This window comes from Stomoxys calcitrans, chromosome 1, assembly GCF_963082655.1.
Source record: "Stomoxys calcitrans chromosome 1, idStoCalc2.1, whole genome shotgun sequence".
NCBI classification, from domain to species: domain Eukaryota; kingdom Metazoa; phylum Arthropoda; class Insecta; order Diptera; family Muscidae; genus Stomoxys; species Stomoxys calcitrans.
The window spans coordinates 178,971,943-178,984,332 of NC_081552.1; positions in this window are offsets into that span (position 1 = coordinate 178,971,943).

The following is a 12,390-nucleotide window of genomic DNA, read 5'->3' on the forward strand; positions in this document are numbered from 1 at the left end:
TGACCTGATCGGTCCAGATTTGGATATAGCTGCCATATGTACCGATCTTCGGATTAAAGGATTTAGGTTCATAAAAGGTGAATCTATTAACCGATTTGGCTGGAGAAAGGCACAATGGGTTTCGTTAGGCTCCTCAGAATGCGGTCTATATTTCGGTATAGCTGCCTAGGCCTCTCGACTTCCTTGTTCATTACGGCCCAGATCGGTCAAGATTTGGATACAGCTGCCATATGGACCGGTTTCTCTATTTAAGGTCTTGGGCCCACAATAGGCGCATTCATAGTCCGATTTCGCTGAAATTTGGTATAGCAAGTTGTGTTAGCCTCCTCGACATCCTTGTTTAATACGGCCCAGTTCTGTCCACATTTGGATGTAGCTGCCACACTTAAAAGGTGAATATTTTAACCGTTTTCACTGAAATGATGGGTTCTGTTAGGCCCTTCGACATTCATACCGCGTCCGGTCAAGACCCGACTTTATTTGAATATAGCTACCATATGTACCGATCTCCCGTTTTAAGTTCTTGGGACCATTCAAGCACGTTTTTTACTCGATTTCGCTAAAATTTGACACTCTGGGCTGGGTTAGGAGGCCACCATAGCGCAGAGTTTAGCATGTCCATAACGCTGAACGCCTGGGTTCGAATCCTGGTGAGAACATCAGAAAAAAATTTCAGCGAAGGTTAGCCCCTCCTAAAGCTGGCGACATTTGTGACGTACTATACCATGTTAAAACTTCTCCCCAAAGAAGTGTCGCACTGCGGCACGCCGTTCGGACTCGTCTATAAAAAAATGGCCACTTATCATTGAGCTTAAAGTTTGAATCGGACAGCACTCAGTTCATGGCCAAAATTTGCAGTTTGGTGTGTTAGGCTCTTTGACATTCGTGTTAAATATGGTCCAGATCGGTCTATATTAAGATATAACTGTCATATAGACCAGTCTCCCGATTTAATTCCTTGGACCTATAAAGTGTGCAATTATTGTCCGATTTCGCCTCCCTCGATGGAGGCATCGGTCGCAGCTGCCCTGTATTTCTACATAGGCACACAGAGGATAATGGATTAGAACTGCTATGCAATTGACGCTATGTCAGGTTATGGGCCGATTCGGACCATAGTTGGTTTTGAATGTTGGAGACTACAGTAGAAGTCATTGTGCACAATTTCAGAATTTCCACATCGAATAATACTTGCGCTCTCTAGAAGCTTAAGAAGTCAAGATCCGAGATCGGTTTATTTGACAGTTATATCAGTTTATTTGAACTATACTTAGAACAGTTGTTGGAAATCATGACAAAACACCTCGTACAAAATGTCAGCTAAATCGAATAATAATTGCGCGGTCTAGAGGCTCAAGTAGTCAAGATCTGTTTATAATGTTGCAATACCACAACATGGACCGACATGGCTCATTTAGAACTCCAACTGACCTAACCTCAGATGAATATTTCGAATATTTCGGAATGACGAAAAAATATACCCCCATCCCATGGTGGAGGGTAAGAATACATAAAAAGATTTTGATCAATGGTTGACTTTTAATAACCGAAACAAGGTCGGATATTGAAACACATACTAATTTCTGAACGCTACTGTATATATTTTGATCATTCTTAAGTTCTTAGCTGTCTACGTCCGTCTGTCCAGGTGAGCATTTATGTTTTCAGTTTTAATCATAGTTTGGATCATATTTGGCATGTGAATCAAGAGATTTATAACAGGCGAAGGGGCCTTTGTCTCCAGTTAGCTAGTTCTGTATTCCACAATAATGAGAGGACCATGTACCTGGATCAGACACGAAAAGAGATGTGCACTTATAGTTCTGTGCCTTTTCCCCTCAGTTTTATTGCATTGACACAATTGACAAGTGGCGTCGTCAACTCCTCTCAATCATCACAAGCCCTGCTTAATTCTGCTTCTCCTTGTGTCCCATTCGACGCTACATTGCCATAACCAGTCCAGACTACTACCTGTAGACCGACGGCATGCTTTCTCGTATGCTACTACTAATTTCATATCAATGAGTTCAGCCCGATTATAGTTAAGCTCAAGGATAAGGAGCTCATTTTCTTATGCCGAGTCCAAACGGCGTGCCGCATAACGACGAAACTTGTTAGAGATGGGCTTAAATTAGAATCGGACAGCACTCATTGATATTTGAGAAGTTTGCCCCTGTTGCTTAATGGAATGTTCATGGGTGCATCGTTGCCCGTGGACAACGTCAGATCGATATCATGACCCGGAAAAGAATGTTTCTCGGACACTTTTCAATCCTAAAACATCGAGATTTGTCAGAGACGGAAATGCAAATTTGCCCATGAACATTCCATTAAGGAACAGAGGCAATCTTCTCACATACTAATGAATGTTGTCCGTTACAAGCTGTCTAGCCATGTCCGTCCGTCTGTCCGCCTGACCGTTTCTCCGTCTGTCTGTTGAAATCACGCTACAGTCTTTAAAATTTGAGATATTGAGCTGAAACTTTGCACAGATTAGTTTTTGCCCATAAGCAGTTTAAGTTCAAAGATTGGCTACATCGGACTATAACTTGATATAGCCCCCATATAGACCGATCCGCCGATTTAGCGTCTTAGGCCAATAAAAACCACATTTATTATCCGATTTTGCTGAAATTTGGGACAGTGAGTTGTGTTAGGCCCTTGGACATCCTTCGTCAATTTTGCTTCTGAATTATCGCACAGATCGGTCCATATTTGGATATAGCTGCCATATAGACCGATCTCTCGGTTTTAGGTTTTTGGGCCATAAAAAGCGCATTTATTGTCCGATATCGCCGCAACATGGGACAGTGAGTTATGTTAGGCCCTTCGACATCCTTCTTCAATTTCACTCAGATCGGTCCAGATTTGGATACCATATTGTTCAGATACGTATATAGTTCAGATCGATTTATTTTTAGATATAACTATTGGGTTGCCCAAAAAGTAATTGTCGGTAATATAGTAGTAATATAGTCGGCGCTGACAAATTTTTTCAACGGCTTGTGACTCTGTAATTGCATTCTTCTGTCAGTTATCAGCTGTTACTTTTAGCTTGCTTTAGAAAAAAAGTGCGTGAAATTTTGTTTACATTTGTTTGTTTGGCGTCAATTTTAATATGGGTACCACTTGTATTGAAAGAAATTCATTTAACAAACCGAATCAACGCTTGTGATATGCACCTTAAACGCAATGAATTCGATCCGTTTTTAAAACGAATCATAACTGGAGATGAAAAATGGATTGTTTACAACAACGTTAGTCGAAAACGATCATGGTCCAAGCATGGTAAACCAGCTCAAACCACTTCAAAGGCTGATATCCACCAAAAGAAGTTTATGCTGTCTGTTTGGTGGGATTGGAAGGGTGTGGTATATTTTGAGCTGCTTTCAAGGATCCAAACGATTAATTCGGATGTTTACTGTCAACAATTGGACAAATTGAATACTGCCATCAAGGAGAAGCGACCAGAATTGGTCAATCGTAAAGGTGTCATATTCCACCAGGACAACGCTAGACCGCACACATCTTTGGTCACTCGCCAAAAATTGAGTGAGCTTGGCTGGGAACTTTTGATGCATCCACCATATAGCCCTGACCTTGCACCATCAGACTACCATTTATTTCGATCTTTGCAGAACTCTTAAATGGTAAAACTTTCGGCAACGATGAGGCTATAAAATCGCACTTGGTTCAGTTTTTTGCAGATATAGGCCAGAAGTTCTATGAGCGTGGAATACTATATTTGCCAGGAAGATGGCAAAAGGTTATCGAACAAAATGACAATAATATATTTGATTAAAGTTCATTCTATGTTTTATTAAAAATGCATTTACTTTCTTTTAAAAAATCCGCAATTACTTTTTAGGCAACCGAATACTAAAAAGACCAATATATTGTTATATACAATTGAACAATGACTTTTAGATATTAGCATTTGGTCCAAATCGGAACATATGTTGATATAGCTGCTATGGGGCATAAGGTATGAATTTTGCACCGGATTTTGACGAAAGGTGGTTTACATATATACCCGAGGTGGTGGGTATCCAAAGTTCGGCACGGCCGACCTTAACGCCTTTTTACTTGTTTTGTATGTAATAATGACTCATGGAATATGTGTGGATTGCTGCCTGACCAATAACGCATATTTTGCTTATTGACGGACCCATTCAGCGAGAAATAAGCCTCATCGCAGAAGATGATGAAAACAATGAGGCCACCAACTCCGAATTTCGGTGGCAGATTTTAATAATTTCAACTCATTGTTAGCTTGTATATTTTTACATCATAAAATGGCAAACCTTAAGTTAGGTTGAAAACAGGGTGCAGATATTAATTCGCCCCATGCCATACACCTAAGCCAGTAATCGGCTTATTGTTCGCTCAAACAAAAATACAAAATTAAAGTAACCTTGAAAAAAAAACTATGTTAGGAATTCCGTGCTGCTTACAAAATCTTTAATTGTTTTCAATACATCTCCCCTAAATTGGCTCATGTCTGGTTTAGTGTCTCCACCTAAGTGCCGGTATCAGTTAGAAGCGAAAGACAGCCAATGACAAAGGAAATGCTCTTACACATGCTATCACTTGCCTATGTGTCCCGTTATGATACCAATACCTATACTGAACTCCTTACTTCCGTTCAGAAATAGCCTCGTCTTCGCATGATCTGGATTCCCCCATAGGATTTTCGCCGTCCTACCGACCATTTCGCTGTTCCACAGGGTTGCATGCGCATTTGTCGCCCACGCCCTTAACTCGGACTGCGTCGACCCGAAAGCCTTCGGGTTAACCATGTTTATTGACGCCAGTCCTTTGGCCTTCACCTCCAAATCGTCTACTCTGTCATTCCCTCTTACTCCGTTATGGCCCGGCACCTAAACGATGAGGATTTTGCCATCCTTAGAGAAGACGTCAATCTCCTTCTTACACTGCAAGACTGTTCGTGACATTTCCGTTCTGGTTGTTATTGCCCCTATGGAAATTTTACTGCCCGTGAAGATGTTCACACTCGACGTCCTCGTTAGCACCACACCACCTCATGCATTCCGTGATCGCCCGGATCTTAACCTGCAGGACCGTTTTATGCTCAGGCAGTCTGAAACAGATCTCAGTCCCTGGGTTCTCAATATAGACCCCCCAGGCCCACTCTGTCCTCAAGCTGTGATCCATGGACTTAACATGATCTTCCAGATGGTAATACTAGGGTTCCGTCAATCCAAGTCTGTGCCGCAGGTGCCTTGCACTCGACCTCAAGGTTCATCTGAGGTATCCGATCGGAAACCTCCTTCCTTCCCTCCAGTTTTCCTATCTTCGCCTCGATTATACCGCGATGGTATGAACTGCTCCCATCCTCAATCCATTCACCCATCGCCTTAAGTCTCATAGACGCAGTAGCTGCCTCACATTTAATCTGTATGCCAATGGTTCGGATATCTAGAATAGTCTCTAGTGTCCTAGTGGACTTGGTCGTTATCGCTCCACCTATGCCAAGACAACATGTTTTCTGAACTTCTTGTATGGTCGTTATATTGCGCTTTTTCTCCATAGCAGTCCACCAAACTACTGAGGCGTAAGTAAGTATTGATCTAACCACGCTCCTTTAGAGCCAGAGGACTATCCTCGGATTCAGGCCCCATTTCGAGCCTACGACAGGTTTACATAGTGCCCAGCCTTCCCAGTACGCTCCTGAATGTGACACATATTTCAGGCATATTTCAATCTTCTCTCAGTTAAAATTGAGACCTCTGGATCTAGCCCAGTCAAATGCCATATGCACGACCCTTTTGGTCCTTCTGCATAGCTGCTTCGGATCCTAACCAATTAAAAGTATTATAACATCGTCTGCAAAGTAGATGGGCTCAAATCCCTCCCCCAAATTACATCGTCTGCATAGCAGACGGGCTCAAATACTTCCTCAGTCAGCAAACTTAATAGATCATGTATGGTGGTCAGCCATAGGAGTGGCGATAAAATGTCTCCCTGTGGCGTGCCTTGTGTCACTTTCTTCCTTATATTTATGCCATGGGACACCCAATTTATCCACCTGTTCCTTAGCATATGGTTTACTCAGTCTCTAAGGACCGGGACAAACCGGTACTGGTCTAAGGATTGGATCAGTGTGTCGTTAAAAGCCCCCTAGATGTCAATGTATACCGCCAGTGTGTACGTTTCGGCATCGAAGGATTCTTCTATTTTATACACAAACTGGCATATGGCAGTCTCCACCGACCTTCCCTTGGCATAGGCATGCTGTTTGTATTTGAGCAGTTCGCTGGATGTCCTACTCTTTATCATGATGTCCACAATACGTTCCATGGTTTTCAGTAGAAAGGACGTAAGGCTTATGGGTCTGTAGGCCTTTGGCGTCGCATAACTTGTACTGCCCGGCTTGCGTAAAAATTCCACCCTTGCCTCCTGCCAGGCTTTCGGAGTATATGCAAGTCCCAGGCACTCTGTGAAAATATTGGCCAGGTAAGCCCCCAGATAATCTGCTACTATCTGTAGCAACGGCGGAAATATTCCTTCAGGTCCGGGTGACTTAAATGGTGTAAAGCTCCTCAAGCATTCCTTCATGGCAAACCTTACTGAAGAGAAATGTCAAAGGAACGGCAAAAAATATGGCGTCTTTTGCTGTCCCTGAAAAAACCGTGCACCTCACAAATGTCGCCAGCATTAAAAGGGGAAAACCGCCGCTGAAAATTTGTTTCTGGTGTTCTCGCCAGGATTGAACCCAGGTGTGATCCTTTCAACGATTCTCGTTTGTCTATAATAATTAATAACACTTCAAGAATAGCTTTGTATATGCAACAACCATACGCACTGCACTTACCTATAGCCACCTCCATTCTACCTCCCATGAGCCATGTCATTAGTTTAAAGTAGGCATGTTTAAATGATTAACTGTCGCCGTGTCTTTCAACAAACTGAATTTTTACTTCTATTAAAGATGTGGAATTTTTCTAAACAATTTTCTCCAAAACAACTGCACCACAGCCCCATTGCTGCTCCCTTATCCATGGAGGCACTCATTCACACTATTGGCAGAGTCATCAGTAAAGTTCAATCCCCTTTAAGATACTCCACCCAGATTTCTTTTGTAAATGGTTAGAAAAAATTAGAAGTTAACGGCTACCATTAACCATGTTCTGGTTTTTGTCTCTAAAACTGCTGATTGTGATTGTTTAGACGTTGTTGCCACACTAATGTGGCTGTTGTTGCCGTTTATTATTGGCGTTGTTAAGTTTTTGTTGTTATCTGTTCTGGTCTGATCGGGTATTCCAGGTAAAATACTGTGTAAAGTGCCACCTACACCATGTCAAGAGTTAACATTTGTTATCTGTGAAATTGTAACAAATAGTTGAACAGACATTTCAGTTCGATTTGTAGTGAAGTTAAACATGCGACAAAATTAATTCCCCTCCGTTAGAGAACGTCAAAATAGCTTGAGCGAGCATGACGGCCTGGCCGTTGACTGTAGAGTCTCGTTATCGAAACACACCTTTTTGAGGCTTTATTTTCAATCCGTCTAGGATTCTTGTTTGGTGGGACGACATGTTCATCAATGTTAAGTGAACATTTTAAGATAATGAAATTTTGTTTTACGTCGTTAGAACTTTCCTAAGCAGGAAACATTTGACATTAGATGTTGTTGTAGCAATTTGAATTTGTTGAAGGGCAGACATCTTTCCGTCTTAGTAAAACATTTCTAAAACTTTCATTAAAAGATATATATGAACGTTCTTATCTGTTAAGACTTTAAAGTCCTATGGAACACACAATGCCTAAGTTGGAATTCCAGCGATAATATGTATCTTGTAAACTTTTTAGCGGTGATTTTTCGCACTCTACTTTTTGCTCTAAAGGGTGATTTTTTAAGAGCTATAGGAAAATGTTGCAGAAAAGAACACTTAAAATTCAGAAAAATGCATGGAATTTTTATTTGAATCGATAGTACGGTCCATACAATTTAATATTTGAAGGTTATTTCATGCAAATGTTGACAGTGACTGCGCCTAAAATGGTCCAACCGCTTTTGGCATACTCTTTCCAACATTTCGGCCGGTATCTCACGTACAAATGCTTCAATGTTGTCTTCCAATGCGTCAATTGAAGCAGGCTTGTCTGTATGGACATGAGCTTTAACATAGCCCACAAAAAATAATCTAAAGACGATAAATCGCATGATCTAGGCGTCCATTGACCGGTCCCGAACGTGAAATAAAATGTTCACCGAACTCGCCTCTCAACATTTCCATTGTTACGCGTGCAGTGTGGCATGTTGCTCCGTGTTGTTGAAACCACATATTATGCAAGTCAAGCTCATGCATTTTGGGCAAACAAAAGTTGGATATCATCCCACGGTAGCACTCACCATTCACAGTTACGTTACGATGCGAATCGTAACGTAAGAAGTACGATCCAATGATGCCACTAGCCCATGAACCGCGCCAAACTGTGACTTCTGTATGCATAGGTAACTCCTGCAATGCTTCTGGCTGATCTTCACTCCCAAATCGACAATTCAGCTTTTTTACGTACCCATTGAGGTAAAAATTAGCTTTGAATTGAAACGAAAAATGAGAACGATGAACTTTCTTAACAGGGCGCGCATATTGATAACAAAATTTAGCTGTTGAACTGGTTAAACCAGTGTTGCAAAAAGACAATAGCTAAATAATCACCCTTTACATGGGAGTTATATATAAATATGAACCGATTTCTATGAAATTCACTAGTGAACCGAAGAGTCCAATTTCTCGAGGATCGGTTGACAAATAACGATATTATTGCAGTATTAGTCCAAATCGGACGATCATATAAATGGGAGCTACATACAAATATGCAACGATTTCTTCCAATTTTAATTAGCTTTGTCCCTAGACTAAAAAGATGCCTGTAGTAAATTTTTTACAAAAATTAACATGGACAGAAAAACGGACAGACACGCAGATAGACAGACAGAGAAACGACGGATAGACAGATAGACATAGCTAAATTGGAACAAAATGTGATTCTGAGTCAATCGGTATGCTTATTTATTGGTCTATCTCTCTTTCTTGTATGACAGTGGTGGTATAGGGTATAAAGATATTGAAAACTTGCACCCGTGTATTGGGTAAGTTCAGTTTTCGGACAGTATGAAAGTCCGTACTCAGAAACGTAGTACGAAACAATTTGTACACCCACCACCATAGGATGGGGGTATACTAATCTAGCCTTTCGTTTGTAATACCTCGATATATTTATCTGGTATCCCATAAAGTATATATGTTCTGGATGGTCTCCCCATTCTGATTAGATTTAACCATATCCGTCCGTCCGTCTGTCGAAATCATAATAACATTCGATCGCGTAAAGCTAGCCGCTGAAATATTGCACAAATACTTAATATTGATGTAGATCGTTGGGGATTGCAAATGGGCCACTTCGGTTCAGATTTATATATAGCTCCCATATAAACCAATCTCCCGATTTGACCGAAATTTTTGTCGGATTGAAATACTGCACGTAGTGTTCTGTTACGACTTCCAGAAATTGGTCCATAACCTGATATAGCTGCCATATAAACCGATTTCCTGATCTGACTTCTTGAGCTCTTACAAGCCGTAATTTTTGTCCGATTTAGCTGAAATTTTGCATGTGGTGTTCTGACTACCAAGTACGGTTTAAATCGGTCTATAACCTGATGTGGCTCCCATATAATTCAATCTCCCGATTTGACTTCTTGAGCCCTTACATGCCGCAATTTTTGTCCGATTTGACTGAGAAAGTATGTAGAATAAAATAAAATTATGCCCTTCAACTAATTTCATTTTGTATAAATTTATAGCAGAATCCATATTCTCAAGATTCGGCATGGCCGAAGTTATCACGCTTTTACTTGTTAAGTATTTTAAAAATGTTTAGTTTTATAAAAGCAAATTTTATCAAATGACCCATTTGCAACGGCCAACAGCCTACATCAATAAGTTTTTATGAAAAATTTCATGCGGATAGTCTCAATCGTTTGAACGCCATGGTGATTTCAGCTATCTGTTTAACGGATGGACGAATATAAGTAAACCGACTTAACCCATTAACGACGAGTGAGTAGAAAAATACCTATGAATAGAACTGTTTAAGAAAAATTTTATTACGAGTTAGGAAAAAGTAAGTCTAACGAAATTTGTATTGGCGTAAATTTTATGAACGAAACTAGTTAAAAAAATTTTCCGTCATAAAAAGTCATGTTTTGGGGAAAAAGTATCTTATCAAAATTCGGCAATCTTTTATAGCTCAAAAAATCAAACAAAAATTTTCTCAAAACTCTTAGGAGTGAGATTTGTGGAAACCGTATAAACAAAATTAGTCGTTAAAATCCACTTTTCTTCGGTAAACGGTCATAAAATATTGGGAAAAAAAATTTTTTGTTATAAAAGCATATTGGCTTCGGAAATAAAATAGTTTTTTTTTTATTTTTTTTTTAGTTTTTTTTTTAATAGTTAAGTGCTAGGAGTTGACCCCAGACTCTGAGTTGGAGTCGAGCAGTCTTCTCAGAGTCCGAGTCAAGTAAAATTTACTCGACTCCGCGGCCCTGCTTTAACGTTAGTTGACTTGTTCGCAGAAATGCTTCTAAGAGTTACGTTTCGTGACTCTGACCACCTTTTTATATTCCTTGGGTCGTACGTAATACATATCCCGATACATTGCCACCGTTTTTCGACTTGCGCTGTCATAAAGTCTGCGGAACTCCTTCCCAATGTTGCGTATCTCCCCAGTCATCCAGGTTTTTTCTTGGGCTGATTTCTTTTTTCGTTGTAGACGTAATCCATTTGTCATTGCCGTCAGAGATCTGCAGCGGTTGAACGCAACTCATGCCTCAACGTATCATGTTTTAATTTTTGAATGACTCAAACAGAATATTTCTATGTATTAAAAACAACGCAACTTGAATGAACACACAAACACATGACGCTTAAGGTGGTGGGTTTTTTTTTTGTATGTAACTGCATGTTGCTTGTGAGTGGCGTTGATTTTTCTTTTTGCCTTTTTGGATGTCGAGTACATGATTCTGAGTGCAAGTTAAAAAAATGTTGAAACATCCAAACTAACGCAAAATTGTCATAAAATCTTATTTTGCGTGTACACGTAAGAGGGTGGACCGAAAGTTGTCATAAAAATTGTATTTTTCATGAACTCATAAATGGGTAAACCGATTATCTTGAATCATGATATCACGATAAAAGAATGGTTACTTATTTTTTATAATTCTGCCTTTTTAAATTTCCACTGGGTAAAGCGATTTAAGCGAATTTTTCGGATAGATAGATTTTCTAACCTAAAAAAAATATTCTAAATTAATATGTGGTCATGTGCTTGAAAGGCCAGCCCACCCACACATCATCCTAACATAAGCATAACTATTTATAACAATTTATTAACCGATTTCCCTAAAATGAGTTGCGGTATGCCCTTTGACAATCGTACCGAGTATGGTCAAAATCGGACTATATTTGGATAAAGCGTGCCATATATACAGACCTCCAGTCCTTAGCACCAAACTCAATTGCGATGACGCCTAACACAGCCCACTGTCTGTGTTAGGCGCTTCGATATTCGTGTTCAATACGGCCCAGATCGGTCTTTATTTAGATATAGCTGCTATATAGACCAATGTACCGATTTAAGGACTTGGACTTATGAAAGGCGCATATATTGTCCAATTTCACTGAAATTTGATACAGTGAGCAGTGGGCACAGTGACATCTTGCCCCGTAAGGATCTGATCGTACTTTTTTTGATATAGCTGGCATATACCTGAATATGGTGGCTATAGCTGATATGGATTTATAAATTATGCATTTGAATGGTAAAAAGTGATTAATATATATATATATCCGAGATGGTGGGTATACAAAGTTCGACTCGGACGAAATAAATGCCGTTTTACTTGTTTAAATAAAAATTAAAATAAACGATTCGTATAAATATTCATGTCTATGCCTATGCCTAGCGTATCGGAGACGATAAAATCGGTCATTGAAATGATACGATATTTGCCTCTGTTCCTTAATCAAATGTTCATGGTCCAATTTCCACATATTATTCAGGAGAAATATTTTTTGTCTGTTTGCGCTCTCTTTTTTTGGTCTGAAAATCTTATTTAGATACTTCTTAATATCAAAGATATATATTTTATTTATTATCACCCATTTTTATGTATCCTACAAAACCACTGTAGGATATATTAAATCCTCTCCATGATGCAGAGGTCATGCCTGCCACTGAAGTGTGAGGTAGGGCATCCAAACGTCATCTTTTGACGACTTTAGTCAGTTTTTTGTCTTATTTATATTTTTATACCCTCCACCATAAGATAGGGGGTATACTAATTTTTATACCCTC